Source organism: Emydura macquarii, unplaced genomic scaffold (assembly GCF_026122565.2).
Source record: "Emydura macquarii macquarii isolate MOO-44397 ecotype Brisbane River unplaced genomic scaffold, CSIRO-AGI_Emac_v2 contig_3692, whole genome shotgun sequence".
NCBI lineage: Eukaryota > Metazoa > Chordata > Testudines > Chelidae > Emydura > Emydura macquarii.
The window spans coordinates 10,392,013-10,405,787 of record NW_027133829.1 but is presented as its reverse complement, the minus strand read 5'-3'; positions in this window follow the sequence as shown (position 1 = coordinate 10,405,787).

Sequence of the window (13,775 nt, the reverse complement as noted above, 5' to 3'; positions counted from 1 at the left end):
ATTGCATGTTTAAGTAGCACAAATTGAGATTGATCTTGTACAAGTGCCTAGAGAAGAAGGCTCCATTCTGCTAAGGGGAGTACAAACACACCGTGGAGACAGTCCCTGCCCCAGAGAACTTACAATGAAAGGCTTTCGTTCTGCAGAGATTGATGCAGGTGCTTAATTTTATGCTCTTCTATGGGGCTACTCCCATGGGTGAAGTTAAGCGCTTGCGTAGCTCGTTAGAGGATTGGGATGGGGATAGAATAGGCAAAGAAAGGATGGATCATTATGCCCTGTAAGACCGCGTCCGGTCCGGCCTGGGTGTTGCGGCCCTTCCTCGGGCCCAGGCCTTGAGGAAGGCCACTGCACCTTCCAACAAGGGGAATGTTAGTGTCTCGCACAACCCTTAGTCCTGGCCCTCCGGCGGGGCGGGCGAGCCAGCAGTCTAGCGCCCCGGTGTCGGTAGCAGCAGAGGGAGAGCACGTGTTCCCAGGGTAGCTAGGGAAGGGGGGAGGGGGACGCAGGCCCACCCGTCTCCAATGCATCCCAGCCCAGGGCCCTAGCAGTGGCAAAGGCATTACCACTGAGTCGGCGGGGCTCCCGCCACAACATGCCGACGGGGCTTGCCCCTGTCTCAGCCACTAGTTATGGCTGTCCCTGGGCCACTTCCTCCCCGTATCCCCAGGTACCTGTATCTGCCACATCCTCAGGGTCACTGGGGTACACAGCCGGCTCGCCAATCCCTCTTCGTTCACCGGTGGAAAGGCAGGGAGCTCCTCGGCGGAGGGCAGCTCCTCTAGGTTGCAGGGTTCCTGGGGTTCCTCTGCTGAGGGCAACTCCTCCAGGTCACAGGGCTCCAGGGTTTCAGCATCAGGCAGCTCCTCCAGGTCAGGGCTGGCCTCTGAGGGTATCCCCCAGCCCTCAGGCTCAGTCCAGTCTCTGGGGCCCGGAGGCCCGATCCAGTCTGTAGGGCCTGGTCACTTGGGCCATTCCTGGCGCCTCTGCTCTGGGAGGCTCTCGCTCAGGGCCTATACGGCAGCCGGCAGGACGGCACGTCTGCCTCCGGCGGCTGTCTGATTCTCACTGAGCTGCGGGGCCTGTCTTTTATACCTCCTGCCCCGGCAGAAGCTCCGCCCCTCTGATGCCGGATAGGCTGGTCGGGGGAACCTATCCCGGTCCGACTCCCCGGTTGCCGGGCAGACTGGTCTGCCGGCTCTTTCACTGTCTGTTCTGGGTGTTGCGGCCCTTCCTTGGGCCCAGGCTCTGAGGAAGGCCACTGCACCTTCCTACATGCCCATTTTATAGATGGAGAACTGAGGCACAGAGAGAATACATGAGATGGCCAAGGTCACATAAGGCACATGGCAGCCTCAAGAATTAAGAACATAAGAGCTGCTGTACTGGGGTCAGACCATTATCCATCTCGACCATTATCCATCTCTGACAGTGGCCCACACCAGAGCTTCAGGGGGAATGTATGGAACAGGGCAATTATGGAGTGATCTCTCCCCCCTTTCCCCCCATCTTCCCCTCTCAGCTGCTGATAGTCAGAGGTTTAGGATAGCCCCTAAATTGAACCCAGATCTCCTGTGTCCCAGCCCACTGCCTTAGCCACAAGAGCAAAAAATTTCTTTGTAAGGTAAACAAAAACCAAGGGAAGGGAGGGCTGGGGGCAGGGGCAAAAAAACCTAACTGGTTTCAAGATTGAGTTTGATAAGTTTATGGAAGGGATGGTATGATGAGGTTGCCTACAATCTTCCTCTGCAGCATGGGGCCCGGGTCACTTGCTGGTGAATTCTCCGTACCTTGAAGTCTTTAAACCATGATTTGAGGACTTCAATAACTCAGTCATCGGTCAGGGGTCTATTACAGGAGTGGGTGGGTGAGGTTCTGGAGCCTGCATTGTGCAGGAGCTCAGATTACATGTACGTATTGGTCCCTTCTGACCTCAAAGTCTATGAGTCTAATGGCATATGGCCCACCCATGACTGCTATTAGCAAACATCTCCAATGGCCAGTGAGGGACATGAGATGCGGAGGGCTCTGTGATACTACAGAGAATTCTCTCTCAGGTGTCTGGCTGGTGGTTCTCACCCACATGTTCAGGGTCTAACTGATGACCATGTTTGGGATTGGGAAGGGATTTTCTCCTAGGTCAGACTGGCAGAGACCTTGGAAGTTTTTTGCCTTCCTCTGTAGCATGGGACACGGGTCAGTTGCTGGTTTGAATGAGAGTAAATGGTGGATTCTCTGTATCTTGAAGTCTTTAAATCACGAATCAGCAATTCAGCCAGAGGTTAGGAGTCTATTACAGGAGTGGGCGGGTGAGGGTCCATGGCCTGCGTTGTGCAGGAGGTCAGACTAGCTTATCGTGATGGTGCCTGCTGGCCTTAGAGTCTATGTTAATGCGACGCTAAGGGTGGGATTTTAAACATCCAAATATCAGACCATTCCGAATCACGGCTCCCACAGCATTCGTAACTCCACGTTGCACTCGATAGAGTATTAAAGCATTCAAGTGACAGCATGGACTGCAATATGTGACACGACATATACACAAGCGGAACAAGTTAGGGTTGCTGTTGGGAAACATAAATGTGAATTTCCTGACTTTTGTATGTTTAATGGGGCACACAGACCTCCAGTCAATCAGCCATCAGGTCAGTCTGGCCTGACATGTAGGTTTTTAGAAAAAGCAGGGTTTCACAAAACCCAAGAGCCGCAGAGCATTTCAGTTAAAGCAGGTTTGTGTGTGGTTTGGATTTAAACATTCCCCTGTAGCATCCGCCACCCAGAAACACAGCAGCCTTTTGCCAGTGCGCGGGAGTGTGCAAAGTGAAACAGAGTTGTCTGGTCGGTTTCCATTCTCTAGGAGGAATGCAATACAGAAAGGAAACAGAGTTCGTTTTTTAAAACTTTCTTTCACTTACATCCCAAAGTGTCCTTAATTATACAGACAAGGGTATTTGTGTGCGTGTGGGAGGAGAACGGGGGGTTCACTACATGAACGAGGCAGTTACTCACCTTGTGCAGGAACGACGGTTCTTCGAGATGTGTGTCCCTTGTAGGTGCTCCGCTGCAGGCGTGTCTGCGCCCCCGCGCTGCCGATCGGAGAACTTTGATAGCCGTCTGTCCCATCCATGCATGTGCTGCTCCCTGCCTGCCACGAGGCCAGCCGGCGTGCATGGGCGGTCCCGCCTCAGTTCCTTCTCTACCGCAGAGTCAACCAGTGGAACTCCAAAGCAGAGGGGAGGAGGGCGGGTCATGGCACACGCACAGGGGGACACATCTTGAAGAGCCATCATCACTGCACAAGGCGAGCAACTTCCTCTTTGAGTAGGGTCCCTGTGGGTGCTCCGCTGTGGGTGACTCCCGCGCAGCACCCACCAGGAGGCTGGGACTTCGGAGTCGAATCAGATACGGATGATAATACTGCGGCACTGAATCTGGCAGGTACAGCCAAATCCCCCAGGATATCGCAGTGTTCTGCGAAGGTATGCGCAGATGCCCAGATAGCTGCTCTGCAGATTTCTGATACAGGGATACCCTTGGATAACTCCTTGTAGTCGGGTGATAGAAGATTGAATATCCTTTTACTTGCTAGTGGAAGGTTATGATTGCTGCCAGATGAACCTTCAGCAAACTAATAGAGAGTCCTTAAAGCCAACAGGTAGTTTAAGACAACTGGTAGGGTTGTTGCAGTTGAGGTGACACCCTTGGGCTGGCACCAGATCTGGAACCTCTTCCATTTCTGAAGGTAGGTACTACGGTGTAACCACCCCTTCTGTACCCCCTCAGAGCAAGATGTCTCTACGTGCTAGAATCCTGACGGAGCCACGCTTTGAATCGCAGACTCCACCAGTTGGGATGGAGGATGCATCTCTTGTTTTGCGACAGGAGGTAAGGTGTGATTGGGAGAGTCATTGGTGGACATAATGCCAGGTATGACAGGTAAAGGTACCATGTCTGTCTGGGTTAGGTGGGAGCAATTGATAGGATGTTTGCTTTCTCTCTTCTTATTTTCAACAGGATCTTCAGTAATAGAAGGTATGGAGGAAAGGTGTAAAGAAGGAGGAGAGCGTTTCCCATGGAGTGTTGTCCAATCCTGCTCTGATGCAGTACTTTGGACACTTCTTGTTCTGGTAAGTAGCGAACAGGTCTATTACCGGTGTCCTCCACTGTCCGAATATATCGTGTAGTATTACCAACTCTATCTTCCATTCGTGATCGTGTGGGAATTTGCGGCTGAGACTGTCGGCCGTTGTGTTGTGTGTTCCCCGTAGGTAGGCCGTTGATATTAGGATGTTGTGGGAGATGCACCCAGTTCCATAGTTTTGGTGCCTCTACGCACAGGGAATGAGACCTGGCATTTCCCGGTCATGCAGGCCATATTGTCCATCATGACCCTTGTGTGTGCATGTCTTTGATCAGTGGGAGGAAGCAAGCACATGCGTTTCTGACCACTTTGAACTCGAGCAAGTTGATGTGAAGGCATGTCTCTGTTTGGGACCACTTGCTCTTTGTTGTGCAACCACTGTGGTGCGCACCCCATCCTATGAGGGATGGATTGGTGCTCAGGACTAGAGATGGGGAAAGATTGAGCAAATGGGTTTTCCATACGGACATTTGCTGGGTCCTTCCACCAGTTCAAGGTTCGCTTGACCTTGGTGGGCCATTGATAGAAGTTTGTTTATATTGTCTCTGTTTGGCCTGTAAAGCGAACTGAACCATGCTTGGAGGCATCTCATGCGTAGTCTGGCATCAACAATAACCAATGTGCCCGCAGCCACGTGCCCCAGAAGCTGAAGGCAATGTCTGGCTGAAATTTATGGGCTGGATTGTGTTGTCTCTATCAATGAGGATAGACTGAGAGATCTGATGTGGTAGGAGCGCTTTTGCCTGAGTGGGGTTGAGGTTGGCTCCTATGCATTCTAGCCTGTGTACTGTTAAGGTCGATTTTTGTTAGTTGATCTGTAGGCCAAGATTCAGAAACAGGTCCTGTGTGGTCTGAGAGACTTGTTGGGCCTCTGTGAAGGACCATGCCCTGAGAAGGCAATTGTCGAGGTAAGGATAAATCATGATCCCTTGAGAGCATAAGTGAGCTGCCACTACCGAAAGGACTTTGGAGAATACCCTGGGGGCCAATGAGAGGCTGAAAGGGCATACCCTGTACTAGTAGTAGTCCTGGTTCAGCATGAATCTGACGTAACGCCTGTGACTTGGTGTGATGGAAATGTGGAAGTATGCATCCTGAAGGTCGAGGCCAAGAACCAGTCTCCTTCTTCTAATCCTGGAATGATTGTTGATCGTGTGACCATCTTGAATTTCTGCTCTTTGACGTATCTGTTGAGCGCTCTGAGGTCCAGTATGGGTCTCCAACTTCCCTTTTTCTTTGGTATCAGAAAGTCGCGAGAATAGAAGCCTTTGCCTCTGAGATGTATGGGCAAAGGTACCATAGCTCCTATGCTGAGGAGATGGTTTACCTCTTGACATAATAGATTTTAATGAGAAAAGTCCCTAAAGAGGAACTGGGAAGGGTGTTTGGGATGGGAGAGGGAGGAGAAATGGATGGCATATCCGTTCTGGATAATCTCCAGTTGTTGGAGGTTATCCGTTCCCAGGTGCTATGGAATGGGGTAAGGCAGTCTCCGAAAGGACAGGCAAGGTCTTCCAGCATGAGGTTGCAAGGAGAGTGTTCTACCAGTGCCTTGACCACCCTGTCAAAACAGATGCTTTGAGATGGGGGACTGAGATGCAGTCGGTTGGGGTCCCAACTGCTTTTGCCTAGGGAACCTCAGTTTTTTTCTCTGCAGCTCTTTGTGATGAGTACTGAGACATGTAGTGTGATGTAGTGTTAAACAGTGGCTGAGGGCTATATTTTCTCTTGTAGGCTGGCGTGTGTATCCCCAGGGATCGAAGAGTCGCCCATGACTCCTTCAACATATGAAGAGATGCGTCGGTTTTCTCAGCGAATAATTTCATTCTCTCAAAAGGAAGGTCCCTCCACCATGGTTTGGACCTCTTTAGGGAACTCAGATAAATGCAGCCGGTATGGACTAGGGGCGAGGCCGATGCGTTGGACACCGAGAGATCCGTTGCACACCAGAAATCCGGCGGTGCCACCAATGGAGTCAGAGTTGGGGACCTGGCCGTACCGTCTGCCAGTGCCACATGCACCGGGGTCAGTGCCGATGAAAATTCCAACGTAACCTTCCTCAGGGCAGATCTTCTATACCTTTCACGCCCCCCTGGGACCGGTATCTCCTTGCCTGTACCCATCGGGTCTTTGGGCAGACCGACTTGCTCTGTCGGCTCAGAACCATGCGTGCCCTGGGTACCAGCATTAGGTGGTTTCAGCCCCATTGGTACCAGTGGAACCGGAGATTGTTTCCAGCTTGATTGGGTCTCTTTGCGGGGACTCACAGACCTTTTCTTGGCAGCCTTGCGTGAGTGGCTCATCTCTTTAGGGTCACCTGCCTTCAAAGCAGAAGGTCACGGAGAGAGTTCTGACCGACTCCATGAGCAGTAACTCTGTCTTTCCTGGACCTGGGTTTTAGTTGCTGGCACCAACCGCACCTTTGTGGATTGTGCTTCTCTCCCAGGCAGCGAATGCACTGCAGGCTCTCGTCAGTCACTGGAATGGATTCCTTGCAACCGAGGCTCTGTTTGAAGCCAGGAGAGCCAGGCATATCCATACCTGGAGTGGGGGGCCATCTCCGCACCAGGGTTGGTGGGGGTCAAACCCTGTCTTCTTTCTTTTCTTTTCTTTTTTTGCGGAGGGGGGAGGCGGCACAGCCAACAAAAAACAAGTGAGGTAACAAAGGAAAAACGCTTCAACGGACGCTAAAATTAACAAAACTCACGGGAGTTAACGATCCATGAACGGACAGCTCTGAACTCCGTCTCTAGCCAGGGGTGGCTGAGAAGGACCTGAGGAGGGGCTGGCCTCATGGTAGGCAGGGAGCAGCACATGCATGGACGGGACAGACTGCTACCAGAGTTCTCCGATCCGCGGTGCGGGGGCGCAGACACGCCTACCGCAGCGCACCCCCTGGGCCGCCACTCGATGCAGAAATTCAACTTACAGCGTCTAGTTAATTTCCCAGCCGCAAAGCTGCGTTCGCATATTGTTTGGTGTATATCTGAATGCCGCCCCTGCGGAGGGAGACAGGCAGGCCTTCCCACTTGCCCTGCAGAGTGTTCTGGCCGGGCCGGAGGACGTCACAGCCCATAATAAGCCCAGCACGCAGCGCTGCGTTCACTCCCCCATCGAGCCCCCAACAGGTCCCCTTCATGCCACGGCAGCGGCATAGAGGGGTCAGGATCTGACCGCCTGCATCTCCCATGCACGGGTGCCGCTGCCACGTCGCCAGCCGGGGTGCGTGCCAAATTGCCCGGTATTTGCAGAATGACAGAGCAGGAGACAGATGCAGCGCTGCACGCTCCTGCAACTTCAGATCCACTCCAGGCTCTGCCTTCACCACACGCTCTGGGCCCACCGGCTACACCACATCTCTGGGGGGGTGGGGGGGGCGTCTGTTTAGGACAACAAGCCAGTCTAACGGGGCGGGGTGCTGCACTGGTTTTTAGGCACTGAGAACCAAAACCCCAGGAGGCCTCCCCCAGGGGATCTGGAAGCAAGCAAGAGACACTCTTGGAGCTTGGAGCATGGTGAGCCATGGGCCCTCCCTTCCACTCGGAGACGTGGGGACGCCCCAGGTGCTGGGTTCAACGCTGAGGCGTGTGTGATGACAACTGCAATGAGCGCTCAGCGACAGGCACAGATGGGGAAGGACAGCGTGGCCATGATGCACCTGAAAGGGTTAATGTGTGTGAGCCCCCCTCCGCACAGAGTCAGACAATGAGATCCTGCCGGGAGGACACAACAGGGCCTGAACCCATTTCCTGAACAGCCCCGGCCAAGCTGGGGACCCGGCTCCGTGCCCCTCCCCTGCTTGCCCATGCAGTTTCAATTAAGCTCAGTGAAATTCAATCTCTTCCTCTTAATAAAGTTTATTGTTGTCTTGCCAGCTTCCCTCCGGACACCGAAACGCTATTACTCCCAACACAACAGGAAGGGCTATTTTTCTGTTGCAAACTTTCTGACTGAAGAGTCAAGGAAGAGACAGCCCTAGCAGGATTCGAGCCATTACAAGCCAGGAAAATTAATTGCAAATAAATGTGCAGGAGACTGCAGAGCCAAAGCGGCGGGCAGAAGGGGGCTGCATACGCACACCGCGCCGTGAGCACGCCGACGCCTCCTGCCACTCGTGGATGTGAAACCCAGGGGACTACATGTGCAGACACGCATGCATGCCAGGCACACGTGTGCCGAGGCATATGCACAGTGACTCACAGCCACACAGATGCACAGCCACACGCGTACACCTGTAAATGCATTAATGTTTCCTCACACTTTCATCCCTCGCTGATACACCCAGGCAGTCCCCGACACACACACACACACCTGCCCCATTCACGCATGCCCTGCTGTCCATATGCACCTTACCTATGCCCCATCCATCCACCCCTTTGTGCTCCCAGTAGCACATGTGCAGTTAGACGTGCGGGGACTCAGAAGATTAATACACTCATCTTCCCTCTCCTAGAGCCCCGGTCTCAGCTCTGTGAGGCAGGCGCCTCCTTCTCTGCTCCCTTCTCCCTGACAGATGCCTCAGAGCCCGGGGCCGCAGTTAAGGTGACGAGATGCAGCAATTCTTTATGAACATTTCATTCCCGCTCGCTACACGACGTAAATTAGATGGTGTGTTACATTCGGGCAATAAGAGAGATATGTCACTGCCGCGCCGGCCCATTGGATGGAGAGGCTAATCCTGCCGTGAATTTCATTACTGCTTTTCTACGGTCGGAATTAGCTTGGTGACAGCGAGCCTGATTGTCTTTCACTAGGGGTTTGCTGGAGAGCTGAAAGGATTCCACCCTGATGGGAACGCCACTGAGTGACCCTGGCTCACCAGCCGCTCCGCTGATTGCTTTGCACCTTTCCGAGGGGCGGGGGGGGGGGGGAGTGGCAATTGGCTAGGCAGAGGTTTGATCTACCCCTCCCCAGCTGCAGCGTAAAGTAAGATGAAAGAGGACCCTGCCAGAGAGAGGGTCAGGGCAGCAGTAACTGCTCCCTGTACGGAAAGGGCAGCGCGTCAGTGACCGTCCCCCTCGCTCACAGGGACGCTTGGCCGACGCTACTCTCGCTGGCAGGGAGTTTGCAGCCATTGCTAGGGTAGCTCTTGCTTTTCCTTGATCGCTTCGTTTATACCTGGCACCCAAACTGCCCTCTCGAGGGGGCTGCCCCTTCCTCAGCTAGCCATGGGGCATCGTCATGCACTCTGCACCCCTCGGCCCCCTCCGCCGCATGCCCACCCATCGCTCTGCAGCGAGTGTGCGCGCTGCACCCACGCTGTCCTCTAACCCTGCCGTAACCCTTCCAATCTCTACCCCTCGCCTCATTCAGATCCCTCCCGCGCTTGCAGCATCATGACATATGCACCCGTGGCGGGATGACATCAAAGAATGACAGCAAATGGGCGAGCGACTGTCCGGAGAAGGCTTCCCGCTCAGCAAAGCAATGGCCAAAATGGCAGCCGGGCCGTTGCTTTCCTTGTTTCACTAGCGCCATGCAAAAGAATGAAAGGAAAAATAAATCCTACAACAACATTTGAACCACCCAACATCTGAACCACCAACATTTGAACCACCCAGGCTTCTGACCCCTCTGACTCACTACTTCTTCCTGTAACCCACGTCCTTCCTCACCCCTCACTTCTTGGTGTCTCAGATCCACTGTTTACACTGCAAGGTCTGCAAAGCAGAGACGCAGCTTCGGGGCATTTCTGGTGCTGCCCCTTGCATAGCTCTGGGAGCTCCAAAAACAGAAAGTGTCTTCTGCAGCCTGCCCTCCACTTCTCCTCCCCCCACTGTCTGGGCCCACGACCCTGACTGCATGCTCACACAAGCAATGGGCCACCCCCAAAGGCTTGGAGCTCGGGACGGGGGTTCAGTTCAGATGAGCTCCCAGAAGTTCGCTTATCCAAACAGCCGGTGTCTGCAAAACTGGGCTGACGTTCTCCGAAAGCAGGTCCCTTCTACCACCAACCTGCTTTTGGTGGGGCAGAAAGAGGTAACGAGCATGGCCTCTCCGGGGGGACGGGGCATTTCCAGGTGCCAGTTGGGGCGGAAAAGCAGAGGCAGCAGGGAGAAGGGAAAGCACAAATCACAGGGAGAGAGATAGCGAGACATTTTGGCCCCTTCTGTTCTTTTCCAGAAGCAATTGATCCAAGCCAGTCTGGCACCTCAGAGCCTTGCACCGCAACGGAGCCAAGTTTGTGAGTCGGGATCGGGGGCGAGGCCTTCCCTCTGGCCTTTTATAGAGACACAGCCAGCCAGCGGGATCCAAACCTCACTCAAGGATGGTCGGAGCTGGGGTTTGGTTCAAGCCAGTCTCTAGAACCATAGAATCACAGAAGATTAGGGTTGGAAGGGACCTCAGGAGGTGTCTAGTCCAACCCCCTGCTCACAGCAGGACCAACCCCCACTAAGTCATCCCAGCCAGGGCTTTGTCAAGCCACATCTTAAAAACCTCTAAGGATGGAGATTCCCCCACCTCCCTAGGTAACCCATTCCAGTGCTTCACCTCCCTCCTAGGGAAAAAGTTATTCTTAATATCCAACCTAGACCTCCCCCACTGCAACTTGAGACCGTTGCTCCTTGTTCAGTCATCTGCCACCACTGAGAACAGCCTAGCTCCATCCTCCCTGGAACCTCCCTTCAGGCTGCTATCAAATCCCCCCTCATTCTTCTCTTCTGCAAACTAAACAAGCCCAGTTCCCTCAGCCTCTCCTCATAAGCTGATCACTCGTGTTCCCTAGGTCAGATTTCTAGTGCTACTATAGATGGAGGAATCCTCTGAAAGTGTTTGTGAGCATCTGGGTGCATGTCAGGGAGGGGGAGACCCAGGGCCTGCTCTGCCACAGACTTTCTGTGAGATCTTGGTCTCACTGTGCCTCAGTTAGCCCGTTGTCAAGCTGCCTCAGTTCCTCACCGGGGTGCTGTGAGGTGAAATACAGTGAGAGCATGAAGCACTCAGATGCTGGGCCCAGATCAGAATCTTAGCCAGGTCAGCCATTGGTTACACGCATTCTCCAGGGGGTTACACCTGATCTTGAGTTGTGAGCACCGGCCTAGTTCAAGCTGGTTTGTGCCCTCTTTTTAAACGCTCTAACAGCCATGCCCAGAAAGGCTGGTTCCCATGACTCTTTGCTGAATGCGGAAGGTCTTTTGCATGAATTTTCCGGTTTGTGCGTGTGACAAAGGACACGCACTGGTCATGACTAGTCACCAGTAGTTGTGGTCTTGTTTGAAGTTCCAATCCGGGAGCAGGAACAACAACAACTCCACAACCACCCAGCAGCCAACATTTGCTGTTTTAAAGACAATCCGCCCAGTGTTTGCAACTCTCACACCGATGTGTAAAAACAGGGTCCGTCGGCGAATTATCTGGGGACTGAAAGAAGGGCGTAAATTACATGCCCACACCTGCAAGTTGGCTTGCACTCATGTGCCCATGCCCGCGTCTGTGAGCGCGCCCGCACAAGGCAGAGCGCAGTCGCCTCTTTCCACAGAGCTTGGCTTTTCTCACCCTGCCTTCAAGCACTGCTGCCATTTACAGGGTTTAAAATGTCAGCACATCGCCCTCGGGGAAGTGGAGGAGATTAATCTGCAAAGGGTGAGGGTTATGGATGACGTTTGCGATAGGCTGACAGGCTGACCCAAGTGACACTGCACTTGTGCGATCATTATTAAAACAAAAAAATAAAAAAAATCGATCATCTCCATCTCTTTGGCTGGCACGTTCTGAAAGCTAACGAGGTGGGGCTGCATTGAAGCAGGTCTGCACAGCACCAGCTGAATTAGGGAGGGGAGAATTACAGTCTGGAGCGCCGGCTCCAGTTGCCACGGAAGGGGCTGGGAAAACCAACCCCCAGGAAGGAGTCTGCAGAGACAGAACTGAAGCTTTTTGGAAATCATCTACTAGAAGCTGTCCCCACACTAGACTTTCCCCATTGCTAACACTGGGGCAGCACGCCACTGATGGGAGGTCTAGCTTAGATCCATCACTGGCATTTTAACCACTATGATGCCCAAAGCAGGTGTGGAAAACCCAGCGGTTAAAGCACCATGAACCTCTCTACGCTACTTTTAATGATCTGTATTGCAGTGGTGGCTGGCGGCACGGTTAGGGATCTGAGCCCCAATGTGCTAGGGGCTGTATGGAAATCTAACAAAAGATGGTCCCTGCCCAAAAGAGCTCGTAATAAGTATTCACAACTGGTAAAGCAGCAATTTACTGAGAACTGCAGGCTCTGCCCCTGGTTTTAATCAGAAACTCCGTGTTCCAAACAGGGGGCAAAATTTGGTTTAAATGCCATCACTGATCTGGGATATCAGGCAACCCCGTTAGCATCACCAGCGCAGCTGAAATGGTGGCAGCAACAGCAGGAAATCTAAAGAACAAAGTTCAGCACAGATCCGATCTTGTAGCCTCTGCTTCCCCCAGTATTTAAAAAAAGTCAGAGTCGCATGAAAACAAGACGGGATTTGTTTTCAAGGAGGATGGAGGTAGGCTGTTCTCAGTGGTGGCAGGTGACAGAACAAGGAGCAACGGTCTCAAGTTGCAGTGCGGGGAGGTCTAGGTTGGATACTAGGAAAACGTTTTTCACTGGGAGGGTGGTGAAGCACTGGAATGGGTTACCTAGGGAGGTGGTGGAATCTCCATCCTTAGAGGTTTTTATGGTATGGCTTGACAAAGCCCTGGCTGGGATGGTTTAGCTGAGGTTGGTCCTGCTTTGAGCTGGGGGTTGGACTAGATACCCCCTGAGGTCCCTTCCAACCCTCATCTTCTGTGATTCTATGATTCTAGAGACTGGCCTGAACCAAACCCCATCTGCTAGGCTGAGTGAAGCACAAAGAGCCATGGGATGTGCCCACAGACGTCCCAGTGACACACACAGGGGAGCATGGCTGCTGGGAGGATGCAGTGAGTCAGGCAGGGCTTTGTAGAGGGGCTGCTCACACACTGGCGTGGCTGAGCCAGGTGCCAAGCACCCAGGCTAACTCTGCAGTAGAGACGTCCCCATATCGGGAACAGCTTTGAGATCTACTGATGAAGAGCCACGTATTAATATTATCCTGAACCAGCACAGCTTGCAAGATCTCAGCCTGAGGGGGGTGGGGCGGGCTGGGGGTCCCACATCCCTGCTGGTCACAGAACAGCGCTCATAGCTTCTGGTGGGACACCACGGAGCAGCTGCAAGACTTGTCTCCTGGCCCCACTAGCTCTCATCAGCAAAGAGGGGCCCTTGAAAAGAGCCAGTTTTCTCCAGCAGGTCATTTGTTCAGGGCTGCTGGTGTCCGGCACTGCTAAATCCCAAGACTAGCGTCCCCTGCTCCTGGCTGGATTCATTCCAGGGAAGTGTAGGTGCAGAGCAGATACTTTGTTAGAGAACTAGACTCCTCATGGCAAGCCGGGAGTGGCATACTGCCTCCTCAGCATTCAGCTTCTCAGTCATGTACCCGCTGCATTTCCCCTCCCCTTTTGTTCCTTACACTAGAGACAAAGAAAGATTGACAGACAAAAAGCACCACGCAAGAGCGAATATAAAACGCTGCACACGTTACATCGTTCTCCAGTACAGCCGGTCCGCACAGAGGATAAAAGCCTACTGCCGCAACCAGCTAATGGAACTACCCCCTTAGCACAAGTGGCAGAGGTCCAG